The following is a 14769-nucleotide window of genomic DNA, read 5'->3' on the forward strand; positions in this document are numbered from 1 at the left end:
AATATTAATATAGATGAGACCAGCTTTACTCCAGACAGCATCATTACTTTTTTTCCTCCTTTCTCTTTTGTCATGTCTTTAACAATCCCATGTGGGCAACAGCGGCCCCATGCATCCCATTCTCTAAGAACTCCTACCAGTACTATTAACTAATGTAATGAAACAATCATATAACACTACAGCACCCTCATCACCTGGACTTCAGGAACATCCTGGAATCAATCAACAGGAAACTAACAAGCTTCGATGCCACGCTCCACAAAGAGTTCCAGGCGCTGAGTATCTGGAATTCAGCCAGCAACAGGTGGCTTCACTGGCTGCGCAAAACCAAGTCTTTCACACCTCCATTAAATCACTTACCAAGGGGGTGATGAAGTTCCCAGCGGAGAATAAACAAATGAAAGAATCTATTCTTGGCGTCCAGGCTCGGAGCATGCGGGACAACCTGGTATTTTCGGGCATACCAGAGCAGGCGGAGAAAGACCCCGAGATGTCCATCAAAGTCTTCCTCCAGAAATAACTGAAACTTCCGACTGAGACCGTGAGGAACATCGTCTTCCACCGGGTGCATTGCCTTGGAGCAAAGACAACAGGCGCCCCAGGCCCATCATTGCGAAGTTTAAACACTTCAAGGAGAAGGAGCTAGTGAAAAGAAAGAAGAAAATTCATGGTGGGCCTAATTCAGAGTAAACACAAGAGACTTGTGCTACACCAAAGATTAAATGATGCGAGTTCAGATTAGGCAAAACAGAAATGAGTCTAGTTAATAAACTGGCATCATCCCAGTTAGGTGCATACATACAGACTAGTATGACCTGAGTGTTGAAAAGGGAGCCAGTCACTATGATGAAATGGCCCTGTGGGTCCGATACGGACTACTTAAGAGAAAACTGTACATTTTTATAGATCAATATCGCTGTACCTCTTGCCTTTGTATTGAATTGAGAATAATACATTTTCCCCATTCTTTGTAGGAATGCTATCTCTGTTTTTAACTTTTTAAGATGTATCAAAATTTTTGCTCGTTTCACTGGTCCTCTCATGCCTTTTACATTCCAACTGGTAAAGCGTACTGCAGCATCTCCAATCTTGCCCCGCTATGTAATGGTTCAGTCATTGTTACACAGTTTGCGGTTTACGTGATCCAGTGACCTCCTCTAAAAGCTTAACATGTGAAAGCATATTGTTTTATCCACAAAATTAAATGCAATGAAATAGAAAAAGAAACACAAATGTAATAACAAATATAATCTGATGTGGCAGTACCGAACATTAACCCCCTAAAACCTCCCGTTTGTGTGTCTGCTTCCCCAGATGCAGCTAACTGCTATCCCCTATATAACTCACAGGCCTCCCAATAGATCATCCTCTCATTGACTAACTTGGGAGGGCTCCCAGTAAATTTTGAATAACGCTATAATTCTATAACTTGAACTGGATTGGACGGTACTTGTAAACAATCAGTGGCATGTGCATAAATGTGCATAATGGCTGCATCATAACATTACATTAGAAAAACAATAATGATAGTAAATCAAATAAAATAGAGATAAAATAAAATAGCAGAAATAACCCCAATAGCAAAGTAACCAATGACCCAGATTCACAGTAATGTTTACACAAAGTGCTGCTACCTTTTTTAAGTAAAAACACTTCTTTCTGTCTGGGTTTTAAATTTTGAGTGTTTTAAAATTAAAATAAATAGGTAGGGCAACAATGGTCTGCGTAATATGCACATAGATTTTTAAAGCAGCATTTATCTCACTCACTGTGCCCTGAGGGTGTAGTCAATAGATCCAGAAGCGATCCAAGTCCAAAAAAAAATAAAAAAATCAAACTTAGTTGTTCAGTTTTGTACTACTAAAACTAAGCAGTCCATCCAACTTTGAGTGCACAATTGAAACAGCAGCGACACAACAACAACAGCGAATCATCCTAACCCTAACCACTTTGCAACATTGCACCCAGCGTTAATCCTCCATACCAAACAAGCCTGCGGGCTGAGGTTTATTTTGCAACATGGCGGTCATAAAAATCTTGGGCTTCCTCAGGCGTCCCAAAAAGGAAACTCTCTCCATCAAACATGACTCTTAGTCGTGCTAAAAGCAAGTGAAACGACACTCCATTCTGGTAAAGAGCCCATTTGACAGTGTTGAAGGCCGATCTTTTCTTTTTGAGGGTGACACTGAGGTCTGGGTATATCCTCAGAGTAATTCCTTATACTTCACTTCATGCTGCCTGGACATCTCAATGCGACAACCTTCTCTCAGTACCAATGAAAACATATGATGAAGGGTCGCGGGGGACGTCCTGCTGCAGGCTTGGGTCCTGCTCCAGGCTTGGGTCCTGCTGCGTGGTGCGCCTGGTCGAGTTCTGGCGCAGCCAGAAACGCACTTGCTCCCATGGCTTCTTTTAGCAGCTCCGAAATAAAAGTAGTCGGGTCCTGGCCATCTTTGCATGTTTAGGATGCGAAGGTTAGACTTGCGAGATCTGTTTTCTAAATTGTCAAGGCGATCCAGCAAGGCCGCATTTTCAGCCTGCAGGGATTTGATGGTAGTTTCAGCTGTGCCTATCCGTTCAAAGTTTTCACCTACCAGTGTTTCTACCGCTGCCAGTTAGCTGTTAAAAGAGTTGACTTCATCTCGTAGCCCAGCCACTTCTTAATTAGTAATTCAATTATGAAGGATGTCTCTGACATCAAGATTCACCCCATTGCCATCAGCGATCACGCACCATTCACTCTGACACTCAAAAAACAAAAAAAAAACAACTGAAACACCACCTTCTAAATAATGGAGATTTAATACATCATTAACATTAAATTAAGATCATTACACAATATTCTGTGAAATAAATGACCAGCCTGATATGCGGCAAAATAACATCTTATTCTTCAAATAAGAAAAAACTGGAGAAAGCTTTCGAAACAAAATTAAACAAAAAAATTAAAGCTTTGGAGACATCTCATGCTGGCTCCCAAGAGGAACATCTATTGAGAGAACTAAGGGGATTAAAACTAAAACTAAATTAATTACTCGACATCAAAATACAATTCCAACTGCAGAGATTACACTTGGAGAACTTTGAACATAGCAATCAGTCCATCAGATTTCTAGCAAACCAACTAAAACAGAACAAAGAAAGAGCAACAATGTTATCAATAAAGAATTTCACTGGGACAATAACCTGACCCAGAAGAAATAAGTCACATTTTTAGGGAATTCGATAAAAAACATTATTTGTCTGAGATTAATCCCTCCAAAACCAGCATTGAAACCTCCGAGCACAGTCAACTTGCCAAAATTAGATCAAGACCAAATAACTCTGGAGTCACCTATTTCTACCGGGGAACCCCAAGAAGCCCTCAAACATATGCGAAACAACAAAGCTTTCTTGTTCTAGCCAGAGCTTGCACCAATATTTTACGGAATGCTCAGCAAAATGCAGGAAACCTCGACCCTTCCACCAAACATGAACTGTGCAAATATTAGCCTCCTCCTTAAAATGGACAAAGACCTAGCACTCCCATCAATCTGTCGTCCAATATCATGAATTATATTCATTCATTCATTCATCTTCATCTGCTTATCCGGGGCCGGGTCGCGGGGGTAGTAGCTCCACCAGACGACCCCAAATTCCTTTTCCCTGGCCACATTGGCCAGCTCTGACTGGGGGATCCCAAGGTGCTCCCAGGCCAGAGTGGAGATATAGTCGCCCCACCTGGTCCTCGGCCTGCCCCGTGGCCTCCTCCCAGCTGGACATGCCAGGAACACCTACCTTGGGAGGCGTCCCGGTGGCATCCTTATTAGATCCCAAACCACCTCAACTGGCTCCTTCCAACGTGAAGGAGCAGCAGCTCTACTCCAAGTCCCTCCCGGATGGCCCGAACTTCTCACCCTATCTCTAAGGGAGAATCCAGCCACCCTCCTGAGGAAACCCATTTCGGCCGCTTGTACCCGCAATCTCGTTCTTTCAGTCATGAACCATTGCTCATGACTATAGGTGAGGGTAGGAACAAAGACCAACCGGTAGATAGAGAGCTTTACCTTCTGGCTCAGCTCCCTCTTTGTCACAACGGTGCGGTAGAGCGAACGCAACACCTCCAATTCTCCAGGCAATCTCATGCTCCATCTTGCCCTCACCTGTGAACATGACCCCAAGATACTTAAACTCCTTCACTTGGGGTAAGGACTCATTTCCTACCCGGAGTACACATGCCACTGTTTTCCTGCTGAGTACCATGGCCTCCGATTTAGAGATGCTGATCCTCATCCCAGCCACTTCACACTCGGCTGCGAACTTGTCCAGTAAGCACTGGAAGTCACAGACCGATGGAGCCAATAGGACTACATCACCTGCAAAAAGCAGGGATGTAACCCTCAGTTCCCTGAACTGCAGCCCTCCTCCCCCACAACTACGCCTCGACATCCTGTCCATGAAAATCACAAACAGGATTGGTGACAAAGCGCAGCCCTGGCGAAGGCCAACTCCCACTTGAAACAAGTCCGACTTATTGCCAAGAACCCAGACACAGCTCTCACTTTGGATATACAGAGATTGGATGGCACTCAGCAGAGACCCCCTCACTCCATATTCCCGCAGCACCTCCTACAACATATCCAAGGGAACCTGGTCTGGCCTTCTCCAAGTCCACAAAACACATGTAGACTGGATAGGCAGGATACGTGCGAGAGTAAAGATCTGGTCCGTTGTTCCACCACCAGGACGGAATCCGCATTGCTCCTCTTCAATCTGACGTTCAACAATTGGCTGGACCCTCCTTTCCAGCACCTTGGAGTACACTTTCCCAGGAAGGCTGAGGAGTGCGATGCTCCGGTAATTGGCACACATCCTCTGGTCCCCTTTTTAAACAAGGGAACCACCACCCCTCGATACCCAGGACAGAGGCCTTCAACATTTCCGGATGGATTTCATCAATCCCCGGGGCTTTGCCACTGTGGAGTTGTTCAATACCTCAGTGACCTCCTCCCAGGAGATCGACACTAACCCTCCATCATCCTCCAGCTCTGCCTCCACCCCAGAGGACATGCAAGTTTGGATTCAGGAGTTCCTCCAAGTGCTCTTTGCACCCTCTGACTACGTCCTCAGTCGAGGTCAACAGTGATCCATCCTTGCCATCAATGGCTTGGATGTTCCCCCGCTTTCCCCTCCTGACAGACCAAACGGTTTTCCAGAAACACCTTGGTGCCTTCCGAAAGGCCTTCTCCATGCGTTCTCCAAACTCCTCCCACACCCGCTGCTTTGCCTCCCTCACCGCTGAGGCTGCAGCCCTTCAGGCCTGTCGGTACCTTGTAACCGCCTCAGGAGTCCCCCGGGCTAACATATTCCGGAAGGCCTCCTTCTTCAGTCAGACGGCTTCCCTGACCACCGGTGTCCACCACGGTGTCCGAGGGTTACCACCCCTTGAGGCACCCACAGCCTTGAGGCCACAACTCCCCGCGGTAGCTTTGGCAATAGAAGTTTTGAACATCACCCACTCAAGTTCAATGTCCCCAACCTCCACAGGGATGCTAGAAAAGCTCCGCCGGAGGTGGGAGTTGAAGGTCTGTTGGACAGAGGCCTCCTGGAGACATTCCCAGTTCACCCGCACTACACGTTTGGACCTGAATCTTCCCCTGCCACCTAACCCAACTCACCACCAGGTGGTGATCAGTTGACAGCTCTGCCCCTCTCTTCACCCGAGTGTCCAACACATGCGGCCTCAGCTCAGATGACACGATCACAAAATTGATCATTGACCTTTGGCCTAGGGTGCTCTGGTGCCAAGTACTCCTTATGCTACAACATGGTGTTCGTTGTGGACAGTCCATGACTAGCAAAGAAGTCCAACAACAAACCACCGCTTGGATTCAGATCAGGAAGGCCGGTCCTCCCAATCACACCTATCCAGGTTGCACAAACAACAGTCAGTGTTTTCCCCCCCACAAACCTGAGGTGTAGGGAGGCAACCCTCTCGTCCACTCCAATGTAGTGGCGCGCAGCCGGGGGCTTGTGAGTATCTTTCAGTGCATTATTTTATTTCATATTGATGTACCAAGACAGTGTATGATTTACATTAAGTTTGAATTCATAATTTGTGTATCCTGATGCATGTATACTGTATCTACTTATTACAGATTCACACCCGCCATATAAAAAACAAGTCCAACTCATCCTGGTGTCGTCTTCTAGGTGTTTAACTAACTGGATAGTGGAAAAGGTTTTCATGAGGCTAGTACAACTAAACTCTTCATAAAATTATGATGATTATTATTATTATTATTAAGAGACCCAACAAATCCTCCAATGAGCAAGCACTTGGTGACAGTGGGAAGGAAAAACTTCCTTTAAGAAGCAGAAACCTCGGGAAGAACCAGGCTCGGGGGGGCAACCGGACTGATACTGGAAGTTGGTTCCATAGAAGAGGAGCCTGATAACTGAAAGATCTGCCTCCAGATTTACTCTTGGAGACTCTAGGAACCACAAGTAAACCTCCATCTTGGGAGCGGAGGGTTGATTAATTGGAAATCCAAGAAGAACCTATGCACTACCCAATAAAAAACACCTTTTATTAGATCACATTTCCATGGAGAGAATGTCTGCTTGGAAAAAAAATAAATAATCGATCGGCAGAGTTTGATCAGATCTGGTCCCCGGTAATTAAATCCATCATGTAGTCTTGATGAGGGGGGCTGGTCCTCATGACCCTGGTCCCAGGGTGGTAAGTGGCTTTGGATTCTGGCTTACTTGGGTTGCCCTGTGTTGCTGTCTCCTGGAGCTGCCTTCCCTGGCTCAGTGGCGCCATGTGGGACTGGGACTGGGGGGCCTTTGGGCAGGGTTGGAGTTCCCCCGGCCACAGGTGGTCTGGGACCTGGGCCCCGGCGACTGGGTTACGTGCTGGTCCTTTGGTGGGAGGTCGCCCACAGTGGGTTGGGTGGCGCTGGCCTGGGCACTGCGTGTGGGTGGAGCAGGCCGGGGCATGTCTGTCCCCAGGGCACTGGGAGGGAGGGAGAGGGGGTAGAGATAGTTGGGAGGGAGGCCTAGACAATGGGAGGGTGGGGGGAACATTGGAGGGGCGGGGGCCAGCCTCCTTGGCACAGAGGACCAGCTGTGCACAGTGGGCCTGGGTCCTACCTGAACACACGTGGTGGAGTGGTGGGCTCGGTCCTGACCTGCCTGTTATCCTATGCCGGGGCGTGTTGTGCTGGCCCCCCACATCAGCTGCAGTCAGTTACCCACAGCAGCCAATGAAAAACTGAAACATACATAAACACACATATACACACACAAGGTGCACAACTCAGACTGCATGGAAAATCTTGTGACGAATGCAACAAGAGCCTCACCCTTATTGTGATGCTAACTACAACCATTAAATCTAACTAACTAACTCAACCCTAGTCTGCTTGGAGTTAATGGGGGGATAAATATGCACACCAGTGAAGTGAAGAAAGCAAACAGAGGACTGGTGACCATCTCACAGCCTCGGAGATGCTCCCGAGCTAAAAGCTCTACCTACCTTTGCTTCTGCCTCGAGTAGTCTCAAGTCCCCTAGAGAAACCTAGGGGACAACGTGTCAGCAACATTTTTGGCCCCTTTAATATGCCGAATATCAAGGTCATATGCCTGCAGAAACAAAGACCATCTCAATAACCTTTAATTTGGGCACCGCAGTGAAGAGTTAGGGTTAGGTCAGAGGATTGTGATCCATGTAGACCACGAGCGGCACACCTGCTCCCACGTATACCTCGAAATGTTGCAACGCCCAGGTCAGCGCCAATGCCTCCTTTTCAATCAGTGAATAATTAAATTAGTAACAATTCAATTTTTTAGAAAAGAAGCTTACTGGTCTCACCACCCCCTGGTCATCCCCCTGCAGCAAGGCGGCGCCTGCTCCCACCTGGCCGGCATCAACCTGGAGCAAGAAGATCTGGTTGAAGCGCAGCGCTGCCAGAACAGGAGATGAGCACAGCACAATCTTTACATTATCAAAGGCCTACTGGCATTCCAGAGACAATGCAAAATTTGCATTGGCCTTCAGAAGCTCAGCAAGAGGGAACACCACAGTAGAGAAGTTTTTACAGAAACTCCTGTAGTACCCCACCAGACCCAAGAACCGTTGCAGCTCTTTTTTCATTATGGGCTGTCGATACTTTTCGATGGCCAAAACTTTAGCTTGGACTGGGGCTATGCGACCTTGCCCTAGATAAGTAACTGTGGCCATAGCAAATTTGCACTTGAGCACCGTGAGCCGTACCTCTGCCAACCCCTCGAACAGCGCCCGAATGCGCTGCAGATGGGTGTGCCATGTGTCACTATAAATTATCCAGTCGTCCAGGTAAACTGAACATCCCTCCAATTCTGACACGACTCAGTTTGTTAACCGCTGGAATGTAGCCGGAGAATTTCTTAAACCAAATGGCATTTCAGTATATGAATGAAGACCTGGCCGTGTAATAAATGCCGGTATCTCCTGAGTGCACTTGGACAGAGGTACATGCCAATATCCCTTGAGCAGATCAAATTTACTCACAAATTTAGCAGACCCGATACTGTCAATACAGTCATCTATTCACAGCAAAGGGAAAGAGTCTGGTTTTGTAACTGAATTTACTTTTCGCATATCTGTACAAAACTGAGGTGTTTTGTCCGGCTTTGGTACCATAATGCACAGGGAGGCCCAACTAGCGGAGGATGGCACAACGATGTTATTTTCAATCATATAAGCCACTTCAGAGTCAAGATGTTTAAGCTTCTCTGATGACATACGATGGAAACGCTGTTTCACTCCACTTTATGCCTGAGCAGGGCCAGCAAGCCAGTTAAGTATCCCCGTGCGCAGGAGGAGGATCCTGGTTTGGAGTTTCCCCGCTATCTAGACATGAACCCCTTAACTAAGTTCCCTCCTAGTCTTCATGCAGCGAGCAGTGGTGGATATTTATGCACCAGAGACCACTGGCACGGGGAGGCAACTAGCAAGCCAGCAACCTTACCGAAACCACAGACATGCCCCAACAATGCTTCAACCATTATGCCACCACAGCACTACCACAACCCATGCAAATGGGAATGCCGCTAAACCTACAAGGGAAAACGCCACACCACACACACGGTGGGAACCAACACTCACCACCTGGCCACCTGTTATCGGCATAAACTGAAAGACTGGCCCATTTTCTCAGAGTTCAATCTTTTGACTCATACAAACTCATGCGTCAAAACAAATATGTAGAAAAGCATCCACAACACATACCACACTCACCCTGATCAGTATGCCAAAATGCACTGTGAACGCTCTGTTAATGACTGCAAACGCTCATAAATGAGCAACAAATGTTTTACCATCAAGGGAAACACAGAAACAAAGGCACGAGCCATCGCTGGCACCGACCAAAAATCCGTACTGAAGAAAAACACCTGCAGCCAAGCCAACTGAAATACAACTCAAATATGCACTCCTAACAAGTACTGAGCACAATTTGCTATAATCACCTAATCCTGCTTGCAAACGGACGAAAACTCAATGTGCAACTAAAATTCATGAAAATTTCATGACCTAAAGCTATTGCTTGTATTATTTTTTTTTTTCAATTATTTAAATTTAGATCATGATGGTTTATTTCCAGATAGCAGTAATTAGCATGGCCTCCCAATATATTACAAAAATTACCAGCAAGTGATATTACTGCTAGCTAGATAAATAAATTTCATGACCTAGCTCAAAGGAGATGACAAAGTGGGTAAAACACAGCGCAAAGCCCATGAAAAAAAAGTTGTTTATTTAAATAAAGCAAACTAAACTAAAGGAACGCAGGTATGAGGTGTGTAAATCATTGGCATCAGTCGGGTAAATTTGGGTGCATTGACCATGTAAGGTGTGGTGTTGTGGAGTGAAAATAAATGAAAAACCAAAGGTGTGGGCGCTGGCGAGGAGGAAGAGCATCATCTGCAAGGGCAGCAGCTGGCACTTTTATCTGTCTGGAGCACCGGGCCGAGGTGCTCCTGATGATGGAATCAGCTGATCACCTCGGAAAAAACATCATTGCGTCACCATCAAGCAGAGGAAAAACCCATAGTAGCCTAGGCAGCCTAGGCAGGGCCGTCACACTATTGTCACAAAGTGCTTTGTGAACACTCCCCCAGAGGTTAAACACCTGGGTCCAACTCCACTGTTTGCCAAACTAGTGAGAACTAATCAGACCAATGCGTTCCAAACTGATGAAGCCCCTGGGATTAGGAGGCGAAACTTCTTTGACAAACCTAAATCCTAAATCCAGTTGCATTCGATTCAATTGTTGGCCAGATGTGACTATGACCTGGATGATTGAGAATATACACAACCATATGAGAACTGCCTCTATGGCCTTGACCTGCTTTTAACACTAACCCTAACCCTTCTTTGGTTGCCAGTAACCACCTCCACGTTTCTGGCTCTAATTGTGGTGAGCTCTCCCTCTCTGACCCAGGAGAGGGGTCACAGAGGTGTTTCTTCAAACCCAGCTACCACTGCCTGATCACGGTCACCCCACTCAGCTACATGATTACAACAATCTACAGTGATGTGTCACAAGGCATTACTGGCAGCAGGGAGTTGAAAGTTGAGAATATTTGTTTGTTAATCCATTTGTTATGGCTACAACTACTTGGACTAACAACAAAGTTTTCTTTTCTGCTGTTTTTGTCTCATCGTCGATCATACTTGGCTTCTATATATCTTTTGCAGTGGTTCCATCTGACTTTATTGTGAGTGTATCATAGAGCAATCTAACCACATGGAATACATTTGTTAAGAAGTTTGTTTATTCATGAACAGTCTATAAAGTATAATACTACAACAAATATGACGTATTTTAACATAAAAACCATCATATAATCAATCCCAATTCAGGCTCTAAATCCTTCAGAGGGTGCGGCCAAAGCTGTCTACGGAGGCGAATCCTCCTGAGGCTCCTACATAGACCGCATTGTAGACTGCAACAGTTGTTTGGTGGATTTCCTGGTTGTGTTACCTGACACTTACATCAGGAATCAAGAATCAAGAATTCTTTATTGTCATTATGCTTGGACATAATACAATTTTGTTAGGTAGCTCTTAGCCTACAAAATATAAAATTATCACAAAAAAGAAACACACTATGAAACAGACAGGTATCAAACAGGTATCAAATACAAAAGGAATGTAATAAATACACATGGACTTAAATACACGTACTGTACATATGGTCGATACAATGTTAAGACACGACACACATTCAAGCCAAGCAACAGCTGTGGGAAGATGAGATGTAGCTAGTGCAAGTCCCAGTCTTAAGGCATGGTGAGTGAGAGAGCGCCTGCATGGTTCGCTCTCACTCAGTTGTCAGGTGATCTGTGAGACTGTGTGTGTGTGCAGTGGGTATATGGATTTCACAGCACTGGGGAAGAAGCTTTCTTTCAGTCTTGTGGTGTGTGTTTTTATGTTCCTGTAATGACAGTCATCATATATTGTTTCATAAACTGTGCTCATGACCCTTTTAACTCCCTTCCTCTGTAGTTGTGTGTGTGTGTGTGTGTGTGTGTGTGTGTGTGTGTGGGGAGGGTGGGGGGGAGGGTTGAGTAAGTGAGTGGAAGATTGGGTTACAGGGGTGCAGCTGACTGTCAAGTGACCTGTTCGGACCAACGGATTGGTGGACAGAGATTTAAAAGCCGGACTACACCTTCCTTCTCTCTCTCTACCCATTGCAAACCATTGTGTGTAGCTGCAGCTTACTGCTGTCCTGACTAGGCGAAGCTATTGTTAGTTTGTGTTGCTAGCTGGTAAGCTAGAAGGAGTGTTTTGTTCATTGTTAGTTGCTACTGCTGTACCTGTCTTTCTGTGTGAGCCTTTAACTGTGCTTTTCCCTGAACTTGAGTTTGTGAATGTTGTAAACAATTTGCCAAAGCTTTTATGCCTCAGAAGTAAGGGGGGAGAAGCCTGTTTATTTTGAAACCTTTTTCTCTTGTTAATTTAATTGGAAGTTTAGGATTAGTGATTGTCTTGTGTTTTCCTCTTTTTTTTATAGGCAAGCCTCGGGCCCCTTTTCCCAAGCTGAATTTTGTTTTATGCATTGCTCTTCCCCCAAAGCCAGCACTTTCATTTTTTTCTGTAAAAATAAACAGCTTTTGTAACTAATTCTTGCACAGAGAGTTCTTTGCTTGGGAATAGGAGGAGGGCTATATTTTATGTCACGTCACTGGTTCCCCTAGGCCAGGGGCATACCATCCTGTACCACTGTCTGAAGAGAAGCGGCAAAAACAGTCCATTGCCCAGGTGAGTGATATCTGTGGCTTTCTTAACGGGATTAATGCTAAATCCTGTGCCTTGGCTGCTAATTGATAAAAGTTTTGGACCCAAAGCTATTGCTTGTATTATTTTTTTTTTTTCAATTATTTAAATTTAGATCATGATGGTTTATTTCCAGATAGCAGTAATTAGCATGGCCTCCCAATATATTACAAAAATTACCAGCAAGTGATATTACTGCTAGCTAGATAAACGATTTACATATAAGGCTAATGCTCTTTAACTTTGCCATTGGATTTATAGTTAAGTAACCCTGACCCTAATATAGTATGAAAATGGTTGGCCATGAATTATTAATACCAGATTGAGGAGTTTTCATATTATTAATTTAGCATTTTATCCAGCCCAGCAGCATCCGTAGGGACTCCTGCTCAATGACTGTAAATATTTTTTTTCTGTAGTTGTGTATATATTTACACATATATATATATATATATATATATATATATATATATATATATATATATATGTTAAGGCTGCCCCTTAAGTATTAAAGGTTCAGACTGTATCTTTTAAAAAAAGAAAAAAATCCCTTGTTGACTTGTGTTCAATGTTCGTCAATACTGACACACACACGTGTTGAAGGTGGAAGTGTGACTATGTGTGACGAATACCGGGAGGATTGAACAATGTATGTTGGTGTTATGAGGACTTCCTGTTTTTGAGGAAATTTGTCACAACATCACACCCAGTAGGCAAAATGGACAAAAAAAATTTGATAAAATGTTGATAATGTTTCATCCTCAAGGTGTTGAGAATTATGTATATTACGTAATGTAAAGTCATTTCGATTAAAGCTGGACAAAAACTGCATCAAAATCAATTTAATCAAAATGGCCAACTTCCTGTTGGAGATAGAGTATGGGACCATGAGACTATTTTGCTGTTCTGGCTAATTTTGGTTCATCTACTTCAATCTAATATAATTTCTAAGAAGAATAGTAATTAAAGCAGCAATGAATGGGCCATTCTCACCACACTGCAACTTTGAGGCCCCTGGACTCACCCCGAACCAATAAAGTTTTCCCGGAGCGGTGTGAGTGCAACATTTCCTGTCTACTATGTGGCACAAAACAACAACCATCAATTATACGTCATGTTACAGTGTGTTATGTTGAGAACTGAGCCTGTGAGTCTGACTTCCTGTGTCCAGGACTCAGTATTGAGTCATACTCAAAGCACCACCTGTTGGACACAGGAAGGTCCGTTTAACAAAGCAGGTTTAGTGGAAACTCTGGGTTTTCTGTTTCACGAGGAGAGGTAACGTAACCTCTCAGTCAGTTACCTGTTTTTTTATCAGTAAAACTCCACCATTTTTCAGCCACACACGGTATTTGATTTCCTCATTCATTCAGTCAGCAGGCAAGTTTTTACGTAGCGTAATTCGGATATCATTTATTTAAAAAAAATCAGTCAGTAGGCCTGTATTAGACATTAGGCAACTTTTTTCACTAACATGGCATGTCCTTTTGAGCGGTACCGTTTCACAGCATAGTGAAACGGTACCTACATATACAACCTAATCCGTCCTTACATTTGCAACATTACCAACTGTAGTCATGCTCTCACATCCCAGCAGAATTTGTGTGTTGCACAGTGTTTCTTTGCAAATGGGAGTTTTTTTTTTACAACCTCTGAGATGCAGAGCACCTGAGGAAGGCAACTGTATTCCAACATCACTTCAAAAATTAAGTCACCATCATCACCACCACCACCACAGCAGTTAAATAAAGACATAATACACATTTCATTTGGTCTTCTTTATTTCCTACAAATACAAGAGCTAGTTTATCTTATTTTCCAATAGTTAACATAATTAACATAATTCACCTGTGACCATGCACCCATGTTCTAGATCTGCCCTCCTAATCTGGCCGTCCAAGTTTTACATTTCTTTGTCGGTTTTTTTGATTTTTTTTTCACTTGGTGAATTTTATAAATTTATTTTACTGATAACTGGCAATACATAAGGACATTAAATGATACAGTTGCACATGAATTCCACAGAATGACCCTCTGGTGTTTGCTGAACATCCATCTCACTGTGTCAATCTGTGCAGTGGAAATTGAAGAACCCTCCTGCTGCTGCCCAGCCATGCCCTGTTAAAAAGGATGAGAATATGTTAATTCTTCAGTGTAGGCTAAATGTCACACAATGTTAAGAATGGGAAGAGAACTATCAGTAACGTATCAAGATGTTGCCTCTAAAGTCTTTCTGGACCCCCCTCTGTAAAGGCAGCAGACAGTTTCCTTCAAGCTCTTCATCCTACATGAGTGATATGTTTCAGTATACTTAAACAAAATCTTTGGTGGATTGCCTACTTACAGTAACATGGTCTGTTGTGGTGTGAGGGGACTCCACCAGGCAGATAGAAATGTTGATCTTTATTGAGTGAAACTACCTTTTTGAGGCAGGGAGGACAGTGCAACACAACTGTGAATCTTAG

This window comes from Echeneis naucrates, chromosome 10 (assembly GCF_900963305.1).
Source record: "Echeneis naucrates chromosome 10, fEcheNa1.1, whole genome shotgun sequence".
In the NCBI taxonomy this organism is placed as follows: domain Eukaryota; kingdom Metazoa; phylum Chordata; class Actinopteri; order Carangiformes; family Echeneidae; genus Echeneis; species Echeneis naucrates.